This window comes from Canis lupus, chromosome 24 (assembly GCF_048164855.1).
Source record: "Canis lupus baileyi chromosome 24, mCanLup2.hap1, whole genome shotgun sequence".
NCBI classification, from domain to species: domain Eukaryota; kingdom Metazoa; phylum Chordata; class Mammalia; order Carnivora; family Canidae; genus Canis; species Canis lupus.
In genome coordinates, this window is record NC_132861.1 from 17,953,815 (window position 1) to 17,968,020 (window position 14,206).

Sequence of the window (14,206 nt, forward strand, 5' to 3'; positions counted from 1 at the left end):
ATGTCCTGATGCACCTCTCATCATGCCACGGGTCACATGCCCGCCAGCACCACCCTCTCTGCACCACCGCTGCCAGAAGGTCACATCTCACTCCTGCGGCCCATCTTCCAAGGAAGAGAGGCAAGAGGCAAACCTACTATTCTTTTGCACAGCCCACATCCCAAGTTAATATCCCTGCCACATCATTTCTTTTGAAGTGTCTCCCTGACCTAGGAACTCACTTGTACTCAGATATGAAGTTCTCAATGGCCTGAGTAATGGTTGGGGGGCAGGGGGACAGTCTCAGGAGGACTACCTTCCCTGAATTAGCAGCACTCTCTTTGTCTAAGCAAGCTACGCGGAGGAAGTTTTACTCATAAGTTCCCGGTCACCACTCTTCTTTCTCATCCATCGTAACAAGAGACCCTGTCACAGCTAAAGAATCCAAAATATCAACTGGTGAAGAGTAGTAAGTCCTAGAAAGGCTAAGGAATAAGCCGTTTAATTTCTTGCACATTTTCTAGGTCTACTGAGAACGTTCCCGAAATAATCTGACCTTCAAGAATCTCGAAGGTGCAGAAAATGGGCATTTTAAGTCACAGGCAACCAAAAGTAAGCTTCAGCAAAATTTGCTTCCAGGAACTCTTTCAAATCAGAGGAATCTTACATTTTGGATTGAACGACCAATTTTGGAAGTCTTCCACTTTCAGGGAACAAGAGGAACAAAGCAGTTGTGAATTCTGCAACAGAAAAAGATCTTGTCCATTACAAGTGTGAGCAGAATGAGGCAGGAGGTGCCCATGTTGTGAGGACCCAGGGTAGAGTCATCCAGGCTGCTCCACCTGCCCCCATATTATTGAGTTCCCGCAAGGCCATGCACAGAAGTGGGATCAACACGTGTGGGTTGACCATGGGAATGGTGTAATGCAGGAAAATATATCACCCCAAATGCCATAATGACTTAGAGCACCTTGTGCATAGCCTGGCTTAATGTTTGCCATCATATACTGAAAACATCATAATACAAAGTCTGCCCTCCACTGGACCGTGAGCCCTCAAGGATGTGGCTTGCCTTTTATCCCTCAGCATGTCCTAGGTCTAGCTCAAAAAGGAACTTTGTTTTTTTTTTTAATTTTTATTTATTTATGATAGTCACACACAGATAGAGAGAGAGAGGCAGAGACACAGGCAGAGGGAGAAGCAGGCTCCATGCACCGGGAGCCCGACGTGGGACTCGATCCCGGGTCTCCAGGATCGTGCCCTGGGCCAAAGGCAGGCGCCAAACCGCTGCGCCACCCAGGGATCCCTCAAAAAGGAACTTTGAAATGACCCAATAGATACAGCTTTTCCAACAAAACAGGCCTAAGTCCCACACCTTGCGAAGTGTCTGCTATGTTTCTAACTCTGTGTTACAAAAAAAGAAACTGAGGCATAGAAAGAGATCACGCACGTCCGTGAGGAACAGAGCTAAATCCAGGCTCCAGTTCCAGATCAGCCTAATCAAACAGCTACCAAAATAACATGATAGAATCCAGTCTTGGGAGAACTTTTTTAAGTTGGAAGAGTTGGTTGGTATCCAAAAGCAAGATAATTGGTTAATTCACATCTATTTCGTTATAATAGATTGCCTCTGGAGATGCATCCCAATTATGGACGGCCTTCTCTTCCTGGAAGAGCTGAAAGTAAACAACAACAATAACAATAATGGAATGTGAAGAGTTTCTCTAGCTGTGCTGGAGAAATTCAGGGCCAGATTAGACGCTTATTAGTCAAAGAGGCATTTGAACTCTGGGAAATCAGGAGCGGAGTCCTCTGAAGAAAAATTGCCTTTCCTCTCAGCCTCCTCTCACTGATTCTACAAGTCTTTCCCAGTTGACAATGGCTCTGCCCCGAGGACATCTCTGGGAGGCGTGACTCTCCAAGGTCTTTATTGAAAGCCCCACCTGGAAGGAATGATTACCTAACAATTTGCCAAAGGGAGGGCTGCAGAACCTTTGGCATTTTTGAATTGCAACTGTTTTCTGTCATCGTAAAGAAAAAGCTAATCATTTTTTCCAACAAACCACCCCCTCTGTCTCCTGCACAGACTATTACGAAACTGCCAAAGACCACACACTTGGCTTTCTCTGTTTTCACAGTTTTTAAAGCCATCATCAAAAGGCAAGAGGAGCCCGAGACGAGGATTTCTTTCCAGCACAGCATCTGAAGTGGAATTCCATTGGTAGAATGCTATTCTCTTCTGGCTACCTTCCATAAGTTCCATCTTCTTATTAAGTGTTTATCATCTCGCTTAAAGAAAAAGGAGAAGAAAAAATCTCAAACTGTGTCCAATTGGGAAAATGCCATACAGCCCTTACAGTCATGCTATCGAATATTCTGGAAATGAACTTTAAAGACCAAAAAATTTAGCTCATAATATAAAAGTTCAATTTATGATAACATTTATCTCCACGTTAATAAGGAATTTGCAAACAAAGATGATTATCCAGGTCTTTGAAGATGTATGCCATGAATCAATCCAGCTACATATTAGTGATACAAGGCAGTTGGTTTTAACAGAGTTGGCCCGATGTAAGATGTTTCTTTTTTATGTGAAATTATGTTGAGAGAATTTTGAAATGCACACCATCTGAGTCATAGGCACTGGCTTAGAAGCAGGAATTTAGCACAAACATTTTTTAGCGGCAGATCAATGATGTAAAGTTTGTTTTCAAGGGAGAATAAAATAAATGTTTCACTTCCAAAACCAACCTGACCTACAGGGCAGAGAAGAACATGTCATCGGGCCCAAAGTTTAGGAAAATCATCAGAACCATCGATTCATCAGGAACAGGCTTCCTGGGGCATGTCCTCTGTGAACCCTGATGCCCTAACAGGGAGCTTTCCTCTACCTGCCCCTCTCACCCTATCTCTGCAGACACGTATTCCAGAAACTGACATCCAGTTCCTCTGGGGTCTTAAAGTGTGATCCCCCTTCCCTGGTAACCCTGTGACAATGCTTCTTACCACCTCCCAAGATGAACCTGGCCTTAGCCTCACATACACACTTTTAGATTGATAAACGTGAGATATTCTCGAAGTTTCTGTTTATATTCCAATTTATATTTTTAATGGTCCAGGGAATTAGTATTATCTATTATAAATAACAGCATCTTTAACACCACAGGTTGCTTTATGACAGGGTGTACTTTTGCTTATTCTACTCCTGCTATGTGGATTTTCCATCCTACCTCTGACTTTCCAAACCTAACTCAATCTTGCAGACTTAATTCAAGCATTATCCCTATTATGAAACCTCTCCTACTTCTCCTACTGCCTGGAATTTTTCACTTCTTACTGTTTCTATTCTACCTCTTTAGAGTGTCAGCCATTTCAGTCCTGACCCTCCTAGAAAAAGAAGAGCTGAGACCAGAAGTGAAATCTTCATCTTTATCTTAGACAGGAAGATAATTTCAAACTCTCTCTTGGGCTTCATAGTCTAGATGTGTTCTGAGGTGCTCCTGGGTGGGAGGGCAGGAGAGGTGAGTGGGTGTCTGCCACAAAAGATAGGCTTAGAACTCTACCATAAGACTGCCTGCAAGGGACCCTATAAGATGGGTTGATACCTGAGGGTTTGAGAAGAACCACATTTGGCAGTAAGTTGCACATAATTTATCATGTAAGTTACTCCTTTCTATTGTTCTGGGAGTTTAGCAAAATCTTATGGATCTGATTTCATAGTAGGAAATGAAGGGGAAGGTCTGTATATATGCCTGGACCAACATGATAAAAGATAGACCAGAATGATGTTACTAACCTCCCACAGAAAAGGTAAGTCATGGGAAGAAAAAGAAAGAGTTGAAATCATTGGTTTTAGATTATCTAAAGAGTCTTTTTCCTCGTTCCACTAAAGTAAGTTGACAATTTTCCATATAAAAACATATTAGTTGAAAATGCCTACTGATGGAGCTTAATAATGCACGAGCCCACTGGTAGCAATTAAATATGTTAGTGAGGCTGCTATAACAAAGTCACTCAAAATTCAATGGCTTCAACAAGATGGTAAAAACCCACAAGTGAGTTGTCCATGGCTGACAGCCCCAAGTTATTAGTAAAAAGACAGAATCTGGATCCCTAGCATCATCATTCCTATCTCAGTTCAAGTCTTTATCAGCCATCTCTTCACTGGATTATTGCCATAGGTAGTATAGAAACATAGACTATTTCTTAGTGCTCTATGTATTCTCAATGTTAGGCTTCAGCATCCTGATCAAAGATGGTACTCCACTTCCCACCATGACAGTCCATGAAAAGATGAAACTAGGGAAGAGAAGACATGCTCCTCTTATTTAGAATTTGCCCACATTATGTCTGTTCCCATTGCCTAGAATCTAGAGCCAATGGGCAGACTAACATGTAAGAGGGACTGGAAAATGCAGTATTTAGCTGGGAAGCCACATACCCAGCTGGTACTCCTAATGCAATAGCCTGGAGGAGGCCAGATATTGGGGGTCAGGTGGTTGTTTTTCCAGACCATCAAAGAGAAGTTGATCAGTAAAATGTCTTTCACCCTCCTCTAGAGAGCCTCTATGTAATCTACTGTGGAACAATGTATGCAAGGGGTATCCAACACATGAGCAATTGAGATCTTGGAGTAAATTAAAGAACAAATCCTAAGGGTTCTACCTGGATGATGGTTCCTTCATATACCAATATACCTTGGTGCATATACCTTGGTCAATGAAGGACATGCTTTTTTCCCCCCCAAGCATCTATGTGTTTTTCGCCAAAAGCAGCTATATACAAGATATCAGGCTTGGAAAGAAACAGACGAATAACATTCACTCCCTATCCTTGGAGGGTTTACGTCAGTGAAAGGAATAGTCATGGGAACAAGGAGGTAAGAGCTAAAGCCACAGCATGAATGCAACAATGAGACATTACTATGGTAGAGATGACTCATCTGGACTAAGGCGATAGGGCGGTTGGAAAAGTCTTCGCCAAAAAGGAGAGACTCTGCTTTCCTCTTAATGGATGAAAAGGGCAAGACTCATTCAGGAGGGCAAAAGATGGAGGACATTCAGTGTGACTATAGTGGAGGTTTATGAGGGAGTGGCGACAGAGTCATGTGAGGTACCAGAGAAGTAGGCCTGGGCCAGATGGCAAAGGTCTTATGCACTCCACTAAGAAGTTGACCCCTTTTTTTCTGATCAGTAGAGAGCTGATGTGGGGTACCAGCAAAGCAAAGCACATTTTAGGAGGATCAGGGTGATGACAATCTGAAGTTGGTGGAATTGTGGAAAAACAATAGTAAGGAGATGGGTTTGGAGGCTCTTGCAGCCATTGCAGTAATCCACTGAAGAGATGATGGACCAAGGCAGCAGTGCTAATGCCAGAGAAGAAAAGGACTGGATGTCCTTTCAATGTGGATCCCCAAAAATGAATAAGGGGCAAAGGCAGGGAGGTACACAGAAGGATGAATCAGAGCTCTCTAGCTTAAAATATTGAGCACAGAGTGATAAACTAGTTAAGTATGAAAAATGGATCAGAGTATATTCTTGGTTCATGACAGGGGCTCCTATTTACAGGATTCACAGGAAGACGAAGGACAACTTCTAGTCACTATTACCAGATTCAGAAAGTTATTCCTCTACCCTCACATAAAAACCCTTTACTTGACACCCATTTCATTCAGCTCTACCACCTTTTTAGCCTTCCATATCACTATAGCTGATCAATCCTCCCAATTTTCCCATTAGAATTTTCACCTGCTTCCCAGTCTCCCTCTCTGCAATCATATTAATATAATTTAAGTCCACTGGACCATCCATATTAGCCTCTAGCCTCATGTTTTCATGACCTTTTCAAATTCACTGACCACCTCAGTTTCACTTGAACTCACACCTTTCTAGCAGAAAGAAGATGTCTATAAACTTCAGTCAGCCAGGAAACAATCAGTTATATAGTTATGCAAGACCATAAGATTAAAACAATTTCTAAGGAAAATCCTTCCATAAACCTTCCCATGTCTTCATATAAAAAAAGACACAAGGTAAAAAAAAAAAAAAGGTTTTTAACTACATTTTTAATGTTTGTACAACAAACATCTATGAGGTTCATGAGTCTCTTTTATAAGCTTCTGTTAGCATGTGTCAAGAGCAAGCAAGCTCCTTCCTTCCTATCTTCTTTCCTACCTTCCTTCCTACCTTCCTTCCCCTTCTGTCATTCCTTTCTTCCTCCTCCTCTTCTTTCCTTCCTTCCCTCTTCCTCCCTTCCTCCCTTCCTTTCCTCCATAACGTTTGGAGAGCATCTATAATGTGTTAGCCACCATGCTCAGCACTGAGAACAGAAATAAGAAAAGGTATTATCTCTACCCTCAAAGAGGTTACAGTCTAATAGTGAGCTCAAGATAATCAATAGCTCTGGTTATTAGTTGTATGTGTCTTTGCTAAAAGCAGAAATTAGGGAGGTGAATTAATTATTACTTAATGCATTCTATTCAGGAAGCAAACATCTTTCTAATTTGATATTAATAGGACAAACTCTAATAAAGTGGATTTTACTGGCAAAAATATCAGAAAATAGTGTGATTCCTAGGAAATCAAATACATACATAGTCATTAAATATCCATTTAGCAATTATTTGTTTAAATTTTTGTAGAAATCACTTCCTATTCTATTCATAAGAAAATTCGGATTCAAGTTATTTGTACTCTTAAAATATGTACACATAAATGCACATTTTTCTAAATAGGCTACATTAGTGTAATATACTTTAATATATAAATAATAAAATACATCCTTACATATTAAAAAAAAAAAAGAAATGTTTACTAGTAGCTCTTGGTGAACATCCAAAGCTGCTTCTCCATGATCTTTAGTTCAGTTGATCTTTCCAAGAGAGATTGTGTGAAATCTGTCTGACAAGCCAGGGAAGAAGATATCAAAAAGTTTCCTCAGAACTTCTTCACTCCTCATTCAGAGACAGGACCCAGAGAGAGTCCTCTAACTGGATATCCTCTGTAGGGTGAGCTCATGCAAGGACAAGCCATCCAAGCAAATTACAGGGAGAAAGGTCAACACCTGCATTTTTATATATTTGAGGTCTTTGTCAAGAAAGGGACCACATGGAGATTCACGACAGATTCACAACAAGCACACCATTGCAGCTCAGAAGTTTTTAGAAGTGCTTTGAAATTATCCTCAACTCCTGTGTGAAAGAAGATGGCACATCTCTCTAACAAGCAAGCCACTTAGTGAAACCACATGGGACAGAAAGCAAGGAGAACATTGGCCAATATTACAAGAGTAATTTAAGAAGTCAGCAAGTCGTTACCCTAGTTGGAATCTGACCAGGAAACCAGGATTAACACCCCAAAGCCTTTAGGTAAAGTGCCAGGAACTCTTTAATGACCTAATCACTTAGGGTGTTAGAGAACTGATTACTAGGGGAGACTGAACAGCACTAGAACATCCTTTGGGATAAAAGCCACAACAAATTACTGTCACTACTTGTGAAAAATGTTGATATTTAATTCCTTAACTGTTTGTATGGAGTCCACATCAAGGAAAACATATTTTATCATCATTTATTTAATAATGAAGAAAAATTTAAAGTCAAGAGAGAAACACTTAAGTACAGGAAAAATAATTTTCTTCAGTCCAGCTTAGCTCTGAGTTGAACTCCAACTCATAGTTGAAAGCCAAGCTATGAGTGACAAAGGACACACTGGAAAATATTGATTAGCACACAACGTGCCGACTGGAAATAGTTATGGGTAAAAATTCCAAGAACTCTAAGAGGCTATTTGGCCTTATGTACACCAACACTTCTGAATCTCTAAAGCTGAATTTACTTGAGATTTCCACAAAATTGATTAAGAAGCCACATGACAACAGACAGGCAACATTGTATTATTTTTCAAATTATCTGTTCCCTTCCTTGTAAGATGATTTATCTCCTGCCTATTGTTCTGTGGTTCACGTGCCTCCGTGGAAACAGAATACATCTCCCCATGCCACTGTATGGCATGGCCATATGGCTTTTTTGAAGAAATGAAGTGGGAGCAAATGTGATTATGTGCAGAAGTATGGAAGATCTCCCCTAGCTTTCTTGTCTTTTTCTTCATCTATGAGGATGGCTGATCCCAAATGGATACTGTTCCTTCAGCTTAAATGCAAGAATAAAAAGATATTTGATGCAAACCCAAGCAGATCCAAGTAGTGCTATGGCAACCTCAGCCAACTGTAATCACCCACATGAAATGACAAGAAGAAATAAACTTTATTGGAGACCATGGCAACTCGTGGACTACTAGTTACCACAGCAAGACTGCCTAATACATATTCTTCCCCAATATAGGATTGATAAAAATAATTTCATAGAAAATCATTGTTCAAGTAAAAATTGACCATAAAGACCTGATGAGAAAAATGAGTCTTGTTCTGTGTACAAGGTAATAGATATTCCTCACTTACAGGTGGGAAGATCTTCTCTACCTTCATTTCTTTCTGATTCATACATAGCTGTATGATAAACACTTTCCCCAGCAGCTTGTGCTCATGGAACACAGAACAGTTACATAAGTCAGTTTTCTCTGGTGATCCTTTACTTCCCCTTAGTTGTTCTCAAACATCTTTCTAGCACATTCTTTTCCCCAAGAATCCCAGATGCTTCAGGTATCTTGGGATCCTCACTGCAGTATATAGACTCCAAACAACATCCTCACTTCCCATGTCCTACAACCTTAGGATTCATGTGACAATGCATAGTAAACTTTAAGACTCTAAAAAGAATCCCTAAAGTATCAAGATAAAATTTAAAAATTAAGACAGGGTTAAGAAGGAGTTATCCTGAGAAGAAGGGGTGGGGGAGATAGATGATAAAGATTGTTCCACTATCCCTACAATCATACTGAGATCACAGATTATTGGCTACTAGTTTTAAACAGAATATAAACCTGTCTAAAAGACTCAAAATGCTGGGGCAGTTCCATAGAAAATAAGAAAACCGTAGAATGAATCCAAAAGTCATAGAAACCCAATAGCCAGGTGGAAAGCGCCTCCAATCCTTTGAAGAAGTTAGTGGGGAAAGAAAGGGAATGAAGACATTCTTCCCTTCCTCAAGTCATATAAACATTTGCGATGGCTTTCTGAACAAAGAGGAGCAGCTGCTTTCCAGCCAGTGGATCAAAGTGTGAGCAGGTGACGATGACTGCTTTCTAAGAGAACCCCATCAGGCACCAAAGTGCAAAGGTGAAAATTTGAATGCATGGAGTGAGTAGGTGTTGAAATAGCCACACAATATTTCCAAAAGTTCAGAGGAGATTACCTTAGGTTATGTCCCAGAGCCGGGAAAATGTTTGAATTGGGAGGGTTTTTTCATTTTTGCCTGAAGTGATTCTTCAACTTTAAATTTATACCTTTATAGCTATGACATTTTCATAAAACAAAAGATCTCATTGTTCCTCCCATCCTCTGTGAACTTTTATTTAATTCACATAGCACACTGGAGTCCTTTCATTTGTCTCTGGTTTCCAGCACAAAACGCTGTGGTATCTTCTTAATTGACAGCCAAATGTTTATAAGCCCACCTTTCCAGGACAGGTACTTTTTATTTGAAATGCCATTGATAGATTTAATTATGTTCAACTTTCTCAAAAAAACAATCCCACTGGCGCAGTAAAATATATTGAGTTTGATGTGTTTGGCTGCAAGAACTTTCATTTGGCCAAGGCCACGTAGTCTGAAGTCTCCAAGTGTAAATTATAATGTTATTTGAGATGAAGTATAGAGTCATTTGTGGTGCTCAGGACGACACATGATGTAATCTTACACTCTATCTGCAGGTGTGATATTGGATTCTGCTAGGACAGGCACCTGGTATCAATGTTCAGTCTGGCCTTGTTTCAACACAGTCAACCATAGCTGAAGATGACTCGAATAAAATAGCACCCACCTATGGTAGATTTTTTTTTTAAGAAGAGGAATGATGAGCAACAATTACAATGAGCTAAATGGTGTCTGATTACTCTCTTTCCCTGAACAACACAAAATTCTTGCTCTTTACAGTAATACTCTCAGTGCTATGTGAAGAAAAGCAAAACCATAACTTATGAATAGTAAAAACAACAATAATACTATAGGGACTTTAACATATGAAAATGATACAGGTACTGATGTCTTATTTTTTCAAAAACAGTTGATGGATATATCCTGGGCCATTCATTTTCCCTTTATAATTTCATCACACTGGTGTCTACTTCAGGAATGTCAGTCGCTACCTCTTCTCTGTAAGTCAAAGGAGGGAAGGGACCTAGCAGAGTGCACAGCACTCTCTTGTGCTTAATGCATATTTGCTGAAGGAATGAACAAATTCACATGTTCCTCTTTCTCATGGACTGATCTTTGCAGAGGCATTTCACCTACACACTAGACAGGTAGCATAATTGGTCTTTGGGGTATAGACCCTAATCATAAGATAGAGGAAATCAACTCTCATATTTAAAAACTGCGGTCTTAATCCCTCTGAGATCTCTGCTCTGATGCACAAACACCCTCAAAATGTACTGTGATGACCAGATGTATCAGCAGACAGAGATGATCATTGGAGTATTTGCAGGGAAAAGGGAAATGGGACATGCCAAAATTATATCTAATATCCTAACCACTTTGAGATTTTTACAGATTAGGAAAGTTTATTAAGTTGACCCTTTTTAACGCTAATGGGAACTTGAATTACAGAGCTTGACTGACATTAATCTAGGTATATGATTAATTGGCCTGGCAAATGTCATGGTCAGTTATATAACAGATCAGTTGGAATGTGAGACTGGATGGAAGAAAGAGATGAAATCTCAAGCCATATTTTGAATAGTTCTAGGAAAATGAAAACCATTTATTATTTAATTCTCCCTAAAGGAGAAGGGGGAAAATTATTTCAGTTGTTTAAAATTCAAAGGTCTCAATTTGCTTCTCTAGTTATTATCTCATTTGATTCTCATGACATCCCCAAAAAGCAAGTAAGGATTCTGAGTCACCATGTATAGATTGGGAAACAGGGCCAGCCTGGGTGGTGCTATTGAGCTGGACTCTATGTCCTGTGTTTCCTCCTCCACATCAGACTGCCTCTCTTGAATGTTCAAAGTCACTCAATTTGTCACCTAGTCATATTTAATCAGGCTGTATACTTTCAGAAGTGAAGTGATTTAGAATCTGACATTCCTTACCCCCGCACCCGGCCCTTCTTGTCTTCCTCACTGCTCTGTATGTTAGATGGCTCAATCTTGTGAAACATGTGAACTCAAAGTAACTTAATTTTTTCCATAAGCTCTACACTTTTGAAGATCAAAGCTGGCATCCCATCCACTCTAGTTTATGTGCCAGTGGCAAACAGAAGAAATTCCAAGGTCTTCCCTTTGAACAGACTATTTTGGCACACAGGAGCCTCCTTATGGCAGCATTCACTCAGCCAATCTGACGGTCACAGAGTAGACTAAAGCCACTGCCTCTAATCAGACTTCCTCTGAAGTGATGGTGAGTATCATATAACATCTCAAAGCTCACTTTAAAAAGAAAAAAAATCAGGGACTGTTGTCTCTTCCCATGTTTGAATTCACACCTTATTCCTTAGCTAATTCAGCTCTAGGAAAGCTTTCAACAACTTTTGAGAAATAATCTCAAAGCCATGTTACATATGTTTATTGAGGCTCCCCCCACCCTTTGTAACTTCTCTGGTGGAATAAAAATGGTATAAATCATTGAAAAATATACTTATTTATTCATTCACTAGTTAAAACTTTTAATTTCATATAATGGAAAACAGCTATTGAAATTTAGGGGAAAGACAGTAAGGGAGAGATAGAGAAATTTCCATTTCTGTCTAGGCCCTTAAAAGAAACCCGGGCATGCTCAAGATGAAGACACACTCAGGGTTGCCTGAGCTTGTTGGTGTCCATGTGAGTAAGCTAGGTCTGCTGCACTGAAAGCCACTGGAAGAGGGGAAAAGGTTAAGGAACATGAGAAGAAGTAGTAGCAGGCTGCTTTCCTGGGTTTAGTTAATTCTCCAGACAAGGATAGCCATTTCCCAAAAGATTCAAGGGATATGAATGAAATAAGAGGTCAGTGGGAATCACAAAAATAGACACCAGAAAGACTTCAGAAAACTCATAAGTGTCCAAATTTTCAAATGAGGGAATGATGTCATCAACGCTCCTGATCTTTCATGAACAGAAATCTTACAGAGGAAGACATAGACATGGCCAACATGCACATGAGAAAATGCTCCGCATCACTTGCCATCAGGGAAATACAAATCAAAACCACAATGAGATACCACCTCACACCAGTGAGAATGGGGAAAATTAACAAGGCAGGAAACCACAAGTGTTGGAGAGGATGCGGAGAAAAGGGAACCCTCTTACACTGTTGGTGGGAATGGGAACTGGTGCAGCCACTCTGGAGAACTGTGTGGAGGTTCCTCAAAGAGTTAAAAATAGACCTGCCCTACGACCCAGCAATTGCACTGTTGGGGATTTACCCCAAAGATACAGATGCAATGAAACGCCGGGACACCTGCACCCCGATGTTTATAGCAGCAATGGCCACGATAGCCAAACTGTGGAAGGAGCCTCGGTGTCCATCGAAAGATGAATGAATAAAGAAGATGTGGTTTATGTATACAATGGAATATTACTCAGCCATTAGAAATGACAAATACCCACCGTTTGCTTCAACGTGGATGGAACTGGAGGGTATTATGCTGAGTGAAGTAAGTCAATTGGAGAAGGACAAACATTATATGTTCTCATTCATTTGGGGAATATAAATAATAGTGAAAGGGAGTATAAGGGAAGGGAAAAGAAATGTGTGGGAAATATCAGAAAGGGAGACAGAACATAAAGACTCCTAACTCTGGGAAACGAACTAGGGTAGGTGGAAGGGGAGGAGGGCGGGGGGTGAGGGTGAGCGGGTGACGGGCACTGAGGGGGACACTTGACGGGATGAGCACTGGGTGTTATTCTGTATGTTGGTAAATTGAACACCAATAAAAAATAAATTTATTATAAAAAAAAAACGCTCCTGATCTTTGAAAAAAAAAATATGGAGCTGATGAATAAGTAGGTGGTAAAAACTTAGAAAAACACAGGTTTACAAAGAAGATACAATCATTGAAGAAGTGGTAAGATGATATTTACCAGTGGGAGTATGGTATTTACTGGTGGGTATTTAATGATGAGAGATATGGGTGAATTGGTTTTGGCTTTTTTTCTTTTTAGTTTAAATAAATTGAGTAATTTATAATAAAATAAATGGTATTTATTTTTATGAACTGGTTTTGGCTTTTTTTAGTTTAAATAAAGTGAATAATTTATAATACATTAAATGGTATTTATTTTTATAAATGTACATCTTAAATTAGGGAAATATTATGAACATATTTACCTCAATTTGTAAAAGATATCTGACAAGTCTCATGCTATTCTTGTATACAAGAGGGATAAAAACTGGTTTGATTGTGGTATTGGAGTAGTCTGCATCTATAACAACTCTCACATTGCAATGGCTGGATATAATGCATGCTTATTTCAGCGTGGGTCAGTGGAGGGACTTTGAATGATGATCTCAATTCTGCTCTCACTCCATCCACCTTGTAGCTATGCCTCCTTTGGGTCTCCAGAGTCTTCTCCATGAAGTCGGTGAACAAGGAAAGATAGGATTGAAGAGGAGAAGTTTGGGTGCAACATACCTGGAAGTGACTCACAGCACTGCCACTCATTCCATTGGCCAGAACTTAGTCTCAGTGCCACACCAAGTTGCAAAGAAGATTGGGAACGAGGTCTAGAAGCAGGCAGGAAAAGTCAAGGAAAGCATGGATTACATGAATACCAGTGAGCACCAGCAGTCTGCTACAATAGAAATACAGTGATAGTTGTATCTACAAAACTTTGATTAATAAATCTTATATTGGAATTCACTTGGCCCTGTCATAGCTAATTTTTTTAAACAACATAATAAAAAAACCTAAAAAGTACTCTTCTAATTTTCAGATGACATAGATTTGGGAAAGAAATATAATAAGTTAGGTCAATGGCTAACAAACTTGTTCTGTAAGAGACCATATAGCAAACATTTTAGGCTCTGGGGGCCACACAGTCTCTGTTCTGATTAATCAACTCCACCATTGTATTGCAAAAGCAGTCATAGATAATGTGTAAATAAAACAGGTGTAGCTCTGTTCCAAAATTTA

At 39.8% G+C, this 14,206-nt stretch overlaps 1 long non-coding RNA gene across 1 annotated transcript; it reads left to right on the top strand.

The window, feature by feature from the left end:
• The first annotated feature begins 12,395 nt into the window (after positions 1–12,395).
• LOC140615827 (uncharacterized) lies at positions 12,396–13,933 on the top strand. The gene is made up of 2 exons (XR_012016318.1): positions 12,396–12,727; positions 13,614–13,933. It is a non-coding gene; the product is annotated as an uncharacterized lncRNA (long non-coding RNA).
• The last annotated feature ends 273 nt before the right edge of the window (positions 13,934–14,206 follow it).